General features: G+C 42.7%; 1 long non-coding RNA gene across 1 annotated transcript; it reads left to right on the top strand.

The window, feature by feature from the left end:
- The first annotated feature begins 1,596 nt into the window (after positions 1-1,596).
- LOC119716969 (uncharacterized) lies at positions 1,597-8,889 on the top strand. Its single transcript, XR_005265858.1, has 3 exons — positions 1,597-1,714; positions 5,586-6,132; positions 8,755-8,889. It is a non-coding gene; the product is annotated as an uncharacterized lncRNA (long non-coding RNA).
- Positions 8,890-10,200: the final 1,311 nt, after the last annotated feature.

The raw sequence follows: 10,200 nt of genomic DNA, 5'->3' as shown, positions 1-10,200 counted from the left end.
ATTTGATGAAGGGTGACAGACATCAGCCTGGACTACTTGACCTCTCTGGGAAGGCAGGTGAAAGGAGGCAGAATTGCTTTCAGGAGGTGTCAAAGCAAAGAAGACTGATGTTTTTCTCTGCAAGAAACAAGGGTGATAGCTCAAAATTGGACAAACTCAGTAATCTTTTAAAATATATTGGGGTAGCATCTGAGCTTAGTGCAGAAAGCCCATCTGGAGGGATGAGAGCCAGCAGAGCCATTTTTAGATAGCATTAGCAATGTTTTGGGGTGATTGGTTCCCACAGGACGCATAGATATGGAACATAAGAACAGACATAATTCATTATCCAGATATGCAGCCCTAATATTCCTTGACCTAACTCCATTTCAATGAAGACCAAGTCCAACACAATTACACTGGCACACCAATGGGCTTTCAGACTATCCGCCCTCTTACTGCTAAATGAGAGAGGCAAAAAATATTCTCCCTTTTCTATATTTTTTTCAAAAGTGCCTGTTCCAAAACCAGCACAAGTCAACAGGGAGTTTTTCCATGGACTTCAGCAGATGTTGGATCATAACATCCCCGGGAATGAGAGCGCTTCAGTCATTTACCAACTACTTTCTTATGACAGATAAAGGATCTGCAAGCATCTAAATTTATAGTAAAAGTCCTCACCAGCCATAAAATGCAGATAACTGAAATGCTGCAGCAGCTCCTATAAAGTTACTGTAGCTGAAGTTGAGATTGTTGATTTGGGGTAAATAATCTCCGTGTTGTCTTTAGCCACTGCAGGTTTAAAAATTATAGTTACTTTTCCTCTCTTTCTTTTGTAAACAAGAAAGCAGTTGTTCTGTAATAGGCTTTCTAACAAGTAATGAGATCAAGGTAAAATGAAAGTTAAATATTGCTCCATTCCCTTGGCACTGTTATTTGAATGTTCTCAACGTTATTAATGTCAAAATACCTTGGAGTGAAATAAAGGCAGTTTATCTGACATCAAGAGGGTGGTTTATTTTCCTTGCTTGCCTCACTTAACAGAGGATTGAACAAAGTAATGGGGAATAGAAAGGGCAGGTCCTGCTAGGGGGGAAATGCTTGCAGCCCAGAAGCAGAACGAGCAGCTCAGGGCGAGGACATGGCCCAGAGACACCGTGCAAAGGGGGTGCCATGGGCTCTGCACACTGGGTGAGCTCCTTTTGGGAAGGGCGAAGCCAAATCCTCGGGGTAAAGGACCCTGCTAAAGGGTTTTTCATCCCTGAACAGGGTTTAGAAGAGGGAATGGATGGTGCTGACTGTTTACCAACTAGGTCTCACCTGTGTTCTCTCTGACTTGTGGAGGTGGAGGAAAGAAGCCAAAGTCCTAAATCCATTTATATCTAAGATGTGGCTGTGGTGGGAGATACTTTCAAGTCCATCCTGCCTGATTTAGAAATGAATCCATGTCTTCCACCTCCCCAGGCAGCTGCTCAGCAGGCTGCTAACAGCTTGGAACAAGGTTTTCTTGGTTTCCCCAGGTCGAGTTGTCCCAGCAGGTGGAAGGATTAAATATTAATCAAACCAGAGAGACTCGTGAGGGAAGGAAAGCATAAGCAATGTTATTTGGAGCACCTTTGTGGGGAAAGGGAGGGCTTGCAGGGGTGCCCTGCCTGCAGGAGCAGACCTGGCTCCGTGTTCCTGCTCCTGCAGCAAGGTGCTTGGGTACAGCCATGCCAAAACAACATCTGCAAAGGTAAGCAAAGCAAAAGCATTGCTGAGCAGCAGGAAGAAGTGCTGAAATCCTTGTGCCTGGGGAAAACTCTCAAAGGGGGCCTTGGTCTGCATGGGTCCCAAAACTGCAGACAGGTGTTATCATGACATTCTACTGCTCTCTGCAAGACTCTGATGCTTCTGGCCACCAGTGCCCTGTGCAGAGCAATGTTGCAGCTGTGCAACTGGCAGATACTTTTCCAAAGCATTTTCAGACTAGAAGACTAGAAGTTTAAAAAAATAAAAATAAAAATAAAAAAGAGGGAAAAAAACAGCTTGATCTGACTGAAACCTCATAGTACTGTAAATATATACGAGCATCCAGGAGCGATCAGCAGTGGGATAGGGAGGTATTTTTCCTCTGGAAGGCAGTGCAATTTTTGTGCAAGGAGATTTGGACAGCCCATAAAATCGTACGCTCATAACTCCAGAAGAGGGAATGTTTCCCAGCTCACGGAGGACTGGATGTCAGCATCTACACAGCAAAATAAAGGCTTGGTTCTGGCAAGGTAGGCACTGGATTCACTGCCACAGGTAACGAAGTCAGTAACACATGCCAGTCACTTGGGTAAAAAAGACAGGCTGGGCAATTAGCTCATGTTTTAGTGCTTAGCTATTTGGCAATAAGTTCACACTGCTGCATCTCCAGTGCAGTATTATACACAAGCTGGTTTGGAGGCTTACCTGTAAGGGATAGAGCCAGATTTTGGTTATACAGTGAAACAAGGTATGCCCTGATACACCTTCCAGGGCAAGGAAGAATGGATATCTGGGGGTGGTCTTGATTTTATCCAAGATTATTTTCACCTGGACTGTGAGAGAACTACTGAAAGAAGACTTCGTCATTTGTTGGTTATATAGCAAAGTCTCACTGTTTGTTGGGGACTTATCTGAATTTCAGGAAATGAGAGCTGAGAGTAACTCAATATCAGAATTGTTGCTTTTAATATGTATTTTGACCGTAAAAGAGCAAGCAGAAGCATTTCCAGTAGCGTGAAACTCACAGGCTCATAACTACAGGAGCTGCTGCCTCTGCCACAGTACTCACAGCAGAAAGGAAATTATATGCACGGAAGTTAAAATGCAATAAGAAAGTTGATTTTACTTTTGCAGAGTCTGGAAGTACAGCTGAAGAAATTTAGGGGGTATTTGGTTGTACCAACTGTTATTTATGGTGGTTGCAAATGAATGAAATATCCTCTGCATTAATCCTTTCTGGAAATACAAGGCTTTCCTATGCCTTATGTCTTTTTAAAACATAATACAAAACAGAGACCATAGAAAAATATATGGACAAACATAAATATGAAGGTGTTTTGTGTTTTTTTCCTTCAATGCATCTATGCAGCATGAGTACTTATAAATTTATATTATAACTCTACTGCCATCAAGTGATAGAAAGATTTTTAGTGAAGATATCAAAAAAAAAAAAAAAAAAGTCCATGTAAGTTATAGGAGCTCCAGAGCTCTTACACAGAACTGAGGCATATTTAATATTCCTCCCTGCCTCTTCCCCATGAATGGTAGCTATGGTTACCCACAGCAAACTGAAAAACCCTTCATGAACTGCAACCTAGGAAAAGGCGAGGAGCCTAATTAAAGTACACGTCAAGCTTTAATTATTGTTTGTGGGGAGCACAGATGAAGAAAATCCACGTGCATGACCTTTCTTAACTCTCGCTTTTCATAGCACGCCAGGAGCAATGGGAGAGAACTACTTCTTGTTACCAGCAATGATGCTGCAGCTTGGGAGCTGACTGCCAGCCATTTTCCTGCCCTTGGCTGCTTGTTAGTGACTCTGTGCTCCAAGATATAGGCTGTTTCATCAGAGTGGAGAGGGAAAGCTGAAGAAAAGCTGCTGGCTTCGTCCAGAGAAGGTTAAGTCTAGAGCTGTTCCCTTGAAAACTATGGGGTCTTGCTAAAACACAAGGAACAGCAGGAATAGTATCAGTGTGGTTTCCTGGTGAGTTCCTACAGAGGCTGGGGTTTGCTCCTGAAAGAGAAACCTCTAAGGATAGACAATATGGGACCTATCCCACGTCTATGGTGTTTGTGCTGCGATCTTTGTGCTTTCTCACCTGGTCTGCTCTCCCCTCTGCCACTCCCAAACAGCTGCCACCAGACCCACTCAACATGGGCTCTCCAACTTCCACTGAGTTTTCAACATCTGGTGGTGGAAAGTGCAAATTCCCAGCTTACCACCTTGCTGCACAGGTGGAAAACAGCTCCCATGGGTACCAAAAAGCATCTTTGTCTTGGAAGTGTCCCTTCTCCTCCTAAATCCTGTTAATGGCAGCCCATCAGCCATTTGCTATGCTTCTTGATACTGTAAAAACCATAGGATGTGAGCAGGTAATACCATGGTCATGGGCAAAGGAACCTGAGGGATTAAACTAATAGTGATGCCCCTGTTTTCAGAGAAGCTGTGCGAGAACAAGCTGGGACCAAGCAGTTGCTTTTGATTAGATTAATAGACCTGCTCTTCATAAAAGCAACAGCTCAGGTCTGGCACACCTGCACAGGATCAAAAGCAGGAAGGTCACTTCTGCCTTTTATGACCTTGTGCAAGGAGGCTCTGCAAGACTCAGCCTCTCAGCATCCGAAAGCCACGTTCAGTTGACAACCTCACTTTGTCCTATTTCTGGAAACCACAGGAAATGGCAAATATCTCCACTCAATATGAATACAATACAAATCAGAGACTGCTTGAACTTGAGTGTCCCAAAACAGCCTTTTTACAGACGTGACCTCAAGTCTGAATAGGATATAAAATGAGATGTATTTCACAGGTTTTTCTGTTTAGCTGTGAACATGTTACGTGCTATTAAAAATGAGTTCAGCATAGGTTACATTGTGTGGAAGGGGAAGAGAGGCTATTGAGAGAGATGCAAAGAAAACCTGGGTACAGAGTTCAGCTCCTAAATGGTCAGGATTAGGTTATTTCTTTGTAAGGCATTTGCGATTCCTGTGGAATGAAAGAAAGAATATGAAAGCACAGAGCCTGGACAGTCAGACGGCATGCCAGAAATAAATCAGAAGAAGATCTAATGGCTCACAGTCGTTTGGGTGATTAATGGCAAAAACAGCATTTGCCATCCAGCTGAATCCAGTAGACTCCTGAAGCCAAAGCAGACCTGACGAGACCGGAGATAATCACTTTGGGAGACACAAAGGGGAAAAAATGCCCTAATAAAGCAGAAAGACTAATAATGGACTCAGGATATTTGTTCCAATTGCCCTGAATTTTGTTTGGAGCACAGCATCATCCAAAGAGACATTTATGGACTAAGGCAGCTGAATATCAGGTCTGCCTGTCATGTTTCGATCAAAATAGATGGAGAAGGGAAGCAATGTGAACAAAGGATAAAAAAGAAGGATGGAGACAGCACAAGGCATCAAACAAGACTGTTATTTCACACTTTTTTTTTTCTATTTTTTATTTATTTTCTGTGGGCTCCTGTCACAAGGTAACAGTATGCTTCATGAGCTGGGAGATGCTATATGCCTGAGTGAAGTTGTGAGGGGGAAGATATATTCTAACACTTGGACCTATGTTTTATTTTTATATATGTAAGTAAACACAAACAGATACTATGAATATATAAAAATCTATGCACTTACTTGTACATATATATATATATATATAAATGGAGAAAGGTCTGAATGGGGAAAAATACATTACTTACATAACTCTTTTTTAGATAACTTACTTTTAACAGTCAGTGACTTCCAAAAGGCCATTTCCATGCCAGCGTCGTAGCCTTTTCTTTAGAGTTCAGCAAGTTAGACAGGAGAATAAAAGTTCAATTAAAAGCCTGCTTGCCTGTGACTGATAATGGTTTTGACATTTGCAGAGTCTCCTGACAACAATGCCCGAGCAAGGTGGGAAAAAGGAAATCAAAGAGCAAGTTCTTTGCAGATGACAGAAAACACCCTGCAAAGAGAGTCTTTAAACATCTGAGGTTTTGCTCTTGTGGCCTCAGAAACAATCCTTCCCATCACGCAAGCCCGTGCCGAATGCTTTAGCATTCCAAGGGGTTGCATTGTCCTGCCTGAATAAAGCCAGCAGCTATACTGGAGCCTACCTGGAAGGTGTTAAAGAGAAATGGAGCTTGTCTTCAGCGAGTGCCCTGATACCACCACCACAAACAGGCAGGAGGAGAAGAAGGTAATGGCCAGCTGATTGCCAGCCTGAGATTTGCTTTTGCTCCTGACAATTAAAGCAGCATCCTGAGCTGAGAAAGACCCAGAAGTTCCCACCAGGATGGACCGCAGCTCTCAGATAAGGCACAGGGCACTCTCTCAATAAAAGGTTTCTCATCCAAAGCCTTGACTGAGGCATCTGGGGCAGAGTGTCATCTGCTCTCTTCTGCGAGGTTACCGTCGCATTTTCAGACATCGGTAAGTTTAAAAAAAGTTCAGTGGCACTGCCTGCCTGGTCCAAAGCCAGCGCTGTCTCTTTGGATCTGGCTGCCCTGCCGCTCTTGTGGATGCCTTGAGGTAAAACGTGGGTATTTGCCAGAGAACATCCAAGCCCCAGCCAGCGGCCTTTTAGAAATGCTCCTTCGCACAGCCATACAAAGAGCTGACATGAAATGCTTTGCTATTTGCACTGACAACTTCAGGGAGAGGAGAGAAAAGAAAGCTTAATTTTAAAATTCAGTTTAATGGATCAGAAGCAATCAGAATTACAGCCTGTTCCCTATTCAGACTCCTGAGTGAACATGAACTAATTACTCCAGCTGATAGCCTCTGAGGTAGGTACAGAGCACTACCATGTGGGAGGCTGCATGGGAAGAGTGATTAAATGACGTGCTAAAGCACAGAAAGGTGTCCTCATGCATCTTGCCAGTGGTCCAGCTAGTTTAATGTGATCACAGCAGTAGGATCAAGTCCAGGTCACTTTAGAGGTAAGTGGAAGCACATGCACCGGGATGTGTGCTGTTCCCTGGGGATGTCTCACCTTTCTTGACAACATTAAGAGGTATAATGTTGGCCTGTAACACCCTTCTGCTCACGGAAACAGAAATGCTCACCCCGTTTCACAACAGGGAGCTGTAGCAGAGAAGAGCCCTAAGAGATCTGCACTAGCTGCTGGTCTCCCAACCCATATTTTAGTAGGACAGCTATCCTCACGTTGCAGTTTACACAACCAGGCAGCGGGGTTTATATTGCTTTTGAAACTTTATGATTGTTCCTGGCTTCTAACTTGATATTTCCCTTGAGTGTGATGTGGCTGATAAGCAAGGAGAGGAAACCTGCTGCTGCAACGCGTTAGAGATTTGCCGTTAGCTCAAGAGCTTCAGGCTGGTGGCTTTGGATGTGAAGATCCAGGCTTCAGATGCCCAAAACAGCGTTCATGATTAGTTTGCTGTTTATAGCTCATTAATTTATTCCTCTAGGCTTGTATGGAGGGTACTTTTTCATGTTTATCATTCATATGACATCTTGCAACTTGACATAACAGAGCAATTTGAGGAAGAGAAAGTAAAGCCATCAACTTGTCAGGTCTTATTTAGCAAATGCTTGATGCCAAGTCCAACCAAACATGAGCATACCTTTGTGCACACAACACATACATGAACCCACACATGCATCACTCACACACCGGTGTGCTTCACTCCCTGTTCCCAAACTGTGAAAATAAGCCAAATCTCTGCTCAACACTCAGCTGTAATTATTTAAATTAATAAGAGAGAGGAGAAAGTTTTGATCAAAACTGCAGCTCATCCAGCTGAGAGAACCATGCTGTTTTGACCTCTATTTGCTTCCCAGTCTCTGCCATCCAATACGGGCTAGAAAACACTTGAAGATGTAGAGAGAGAGTGAAAGCAGGAGTTCTTATGCACCTAAGTACAGTATTCCTCCATTGTCATTAAGAAAGGTTTATTTAGGGGTATTGAGAAGAGTGTCTAGCAGGACAAAGTGTTCCCCTTTGCCTTTGTGAAAAGGAGCCCTGCTTCCAACTGGCTGCTAAAAAGAATAAAAAATACTTTGACAATTTAGTAGCAACACTGCCCATGCCACTAGGATCTTGCTTTATTTTTTGTTTTGTGCTTATTTTTTCCAAAGCAGTCATTTTCTTCTGTAAATGATATGCATATCCACAACACTGAATATCGTAGACAGGTACATAAGCAGTTAAACAAGGTCCACATTGGAAAGAAAGCATGCTCAAGCCACAGAAAACGCCACAACAAGCAACCCTGCTGTTAAGCAAACAGAAACATGATATTAACCTGTCCATTAATTTGTACACTCTGTCCAAAACAAAGCACAGCAACTTGAGCAGAACCAAGGTGTTACATCTGTGGGCGTGCCTGTATGTGTTTATGCTTTATTTTTATTTTACTTGTCATGCACTGTTACCAAAGTAAAATCCACATCTTGGGCAACAGCAGGTGGAATTTCTATTTTAGTACATCTTTAGTTCAATAGAGAAAAGATAGCTAAAAGGAGTCCAGCCTGAAGATATTTATCAAAAAGTTTTGCAGAAGAACAATTCAAGAAGCAAACAGAAAGGGAGGGCTGATATCTTCTGGAATTCAAGCAGAGGGAAGCTGCTTTAAGAACAAGATAAGGAATCAGAGCATGAGGATGGCTCCTCTGAGCCCATGCCTTGTCTCTTGTAAGTGGCTAATATGGGTATTTCAGTCTGATATAAGAGCAAGGCAGGTGGGCATTGATCCTGCCCCAACCATGCTCTTCCAATTCCAAAATCCTTGTGGCTTTTTGGTTTTACAGAAGCCTACTGCTACCACCTGATTCCAGCTGATGTTCCATATCATTTATGAAAGGCATGGAGCAAAGACAAGAGGGCATCTGTAGATGGGTAGGAAGGAGGTCTGGAAAGAATAAAATCAATTAGAAGAGGAAGAAATTAATTTGGGGGTCTAGGAAAAAAGGATCAGCTCTCAAAGTTGCAATAAATATTCAATATAGTTGTACTGGCAATAGATAGAAGTCTGATTTTTTTTCCTGTAAGCAATGCAAGAGAACAGTTACACATTTGATTTCCCATAGGTATTGGAATCAGCATGAAAGACTTTAATGTTTAGTGAAAAATGAGAATACAATGCTGAAGGCAAAGGGGATATACCATAAGGAGTTTTGTATAAGACTGATCAAAAGCAAGGCAAAAAGCATCCCTGGTGTGCAGTGATCACAGGAATTGTTACCTCTGTGAATAGACGACACAACACGCTCCATGTGTCCAAGGGCAGAGTCCTGTGCTGCAGCAGACAGAAGGAAATGTCCCATCTACCCAGAGGCTTCTCTGGGTGCTCCCTGCACAAATGCTAAGCTGAGGCTTTCCTGCACAGTTAACCAGAGGTGGAAGAGGGGCTGAAATGGATCACGCTGTGGGCTTCTTGTGTCTTTTGTACTTTATAGGCTGCAAGGCATATGACACTACATCATGGTAAAGCTATGTCCCAAAATAATGGTCATTAAAAATCCATAAATATGTCACCCTTGTGCATGTTGTTGTCCTGATTAATTTAAGGTGATTTACAGTGAAGATTTCCATGGGAGGCTTCACAGACTATTTAAGAGTTACTGTCTGGTTCACATACATCCTCTAGTTATATTACAGTGACACAAACTCTATTCTTGAATCCCATATTGAAGTACAAAAAAGGATATACATTTCAAGAGGTTTTGTGTTCCTCTGGGAATTGTATAAACAAATATGCTGACTTGTTACAGCAAATCCTATGTACCTATTAGGATGTTCATCTTGCACAAGGTAATAGCAAAACAACAGAGCAGGACAAGGGAATCTTTTGCATCTGTCCTGGGGAATTAAAAGGAAGGAAGACAGAAAGAGGTTTAGTCTTCAACTTTATCTTAGTAGCAGAAAATTACAATCCATGGGGAACAAAAAGGATCACTTTGAGACAGCAGCAAAGGAACCACAGCTAGCTTCAAAATTCTGGGGACGAATGTTTAGATTTTCAGAAAATGACAAATGATTTATTTCTATCAGGGAAATAGCATCAGGCAGAAATAATGGGGGCAAGGCTTTGTCAGATCAGATCAGATCACTAGTCCATCAAGTTAGGACTTTGACTCCAGAAGTGATCAGCACCTGATGTTGCAAAAGAGAAGAGAAGAAAGGAAAACTTTCACCATGCATCTGGCAATGCTGAAATAATTGGGAGGAGAGCTACACGCAGGTGTGCAGGTCCTGCCGTGACTGACAGCACTAGAGAACAAATTAAGAAATCCACTTTGGCTTCTGTTTTCTCAGGTGGAAATGGCGAATGAATGTTGAACAAAGGGGTTGGTTCATTTGGAAAGCACAGGTCTGACTGGTAGCACCTCCTGAGTCCCTCCTTCATGACCAGAGCACCATGCCAAGCTGGGGTGCTGGGAGGGGCTTCTCCAACTTACCAACGAGGCAGGTCTCTAAAGCATTATTGATTTCCATCTTAGCACATGTGGTTGGAAAGAAACATCCACTGTGTT

The sequence above is a fragment of the Anas platyrhynchos genome, chromosome 4 (assembly GCF_047663525.1).
Source record: "Anas platyrhynchos isolate ZD024472 breed Pekin duck chromosome 4, IASCAAS_PekinDuck_T2T, whole genome shotgun sequence".
Taxonomy (NCBI): domain Eukaryota; kingdom Metazoa; phylum Chordata; class Aves; order Anseriformes; family Anatidae; genus Anas; species Anas platyrhynchos.
Note: the sequence above shows the minus strand (reverse complement) of the source record. Positions and strands in the feature narration are given on the sequence as shown.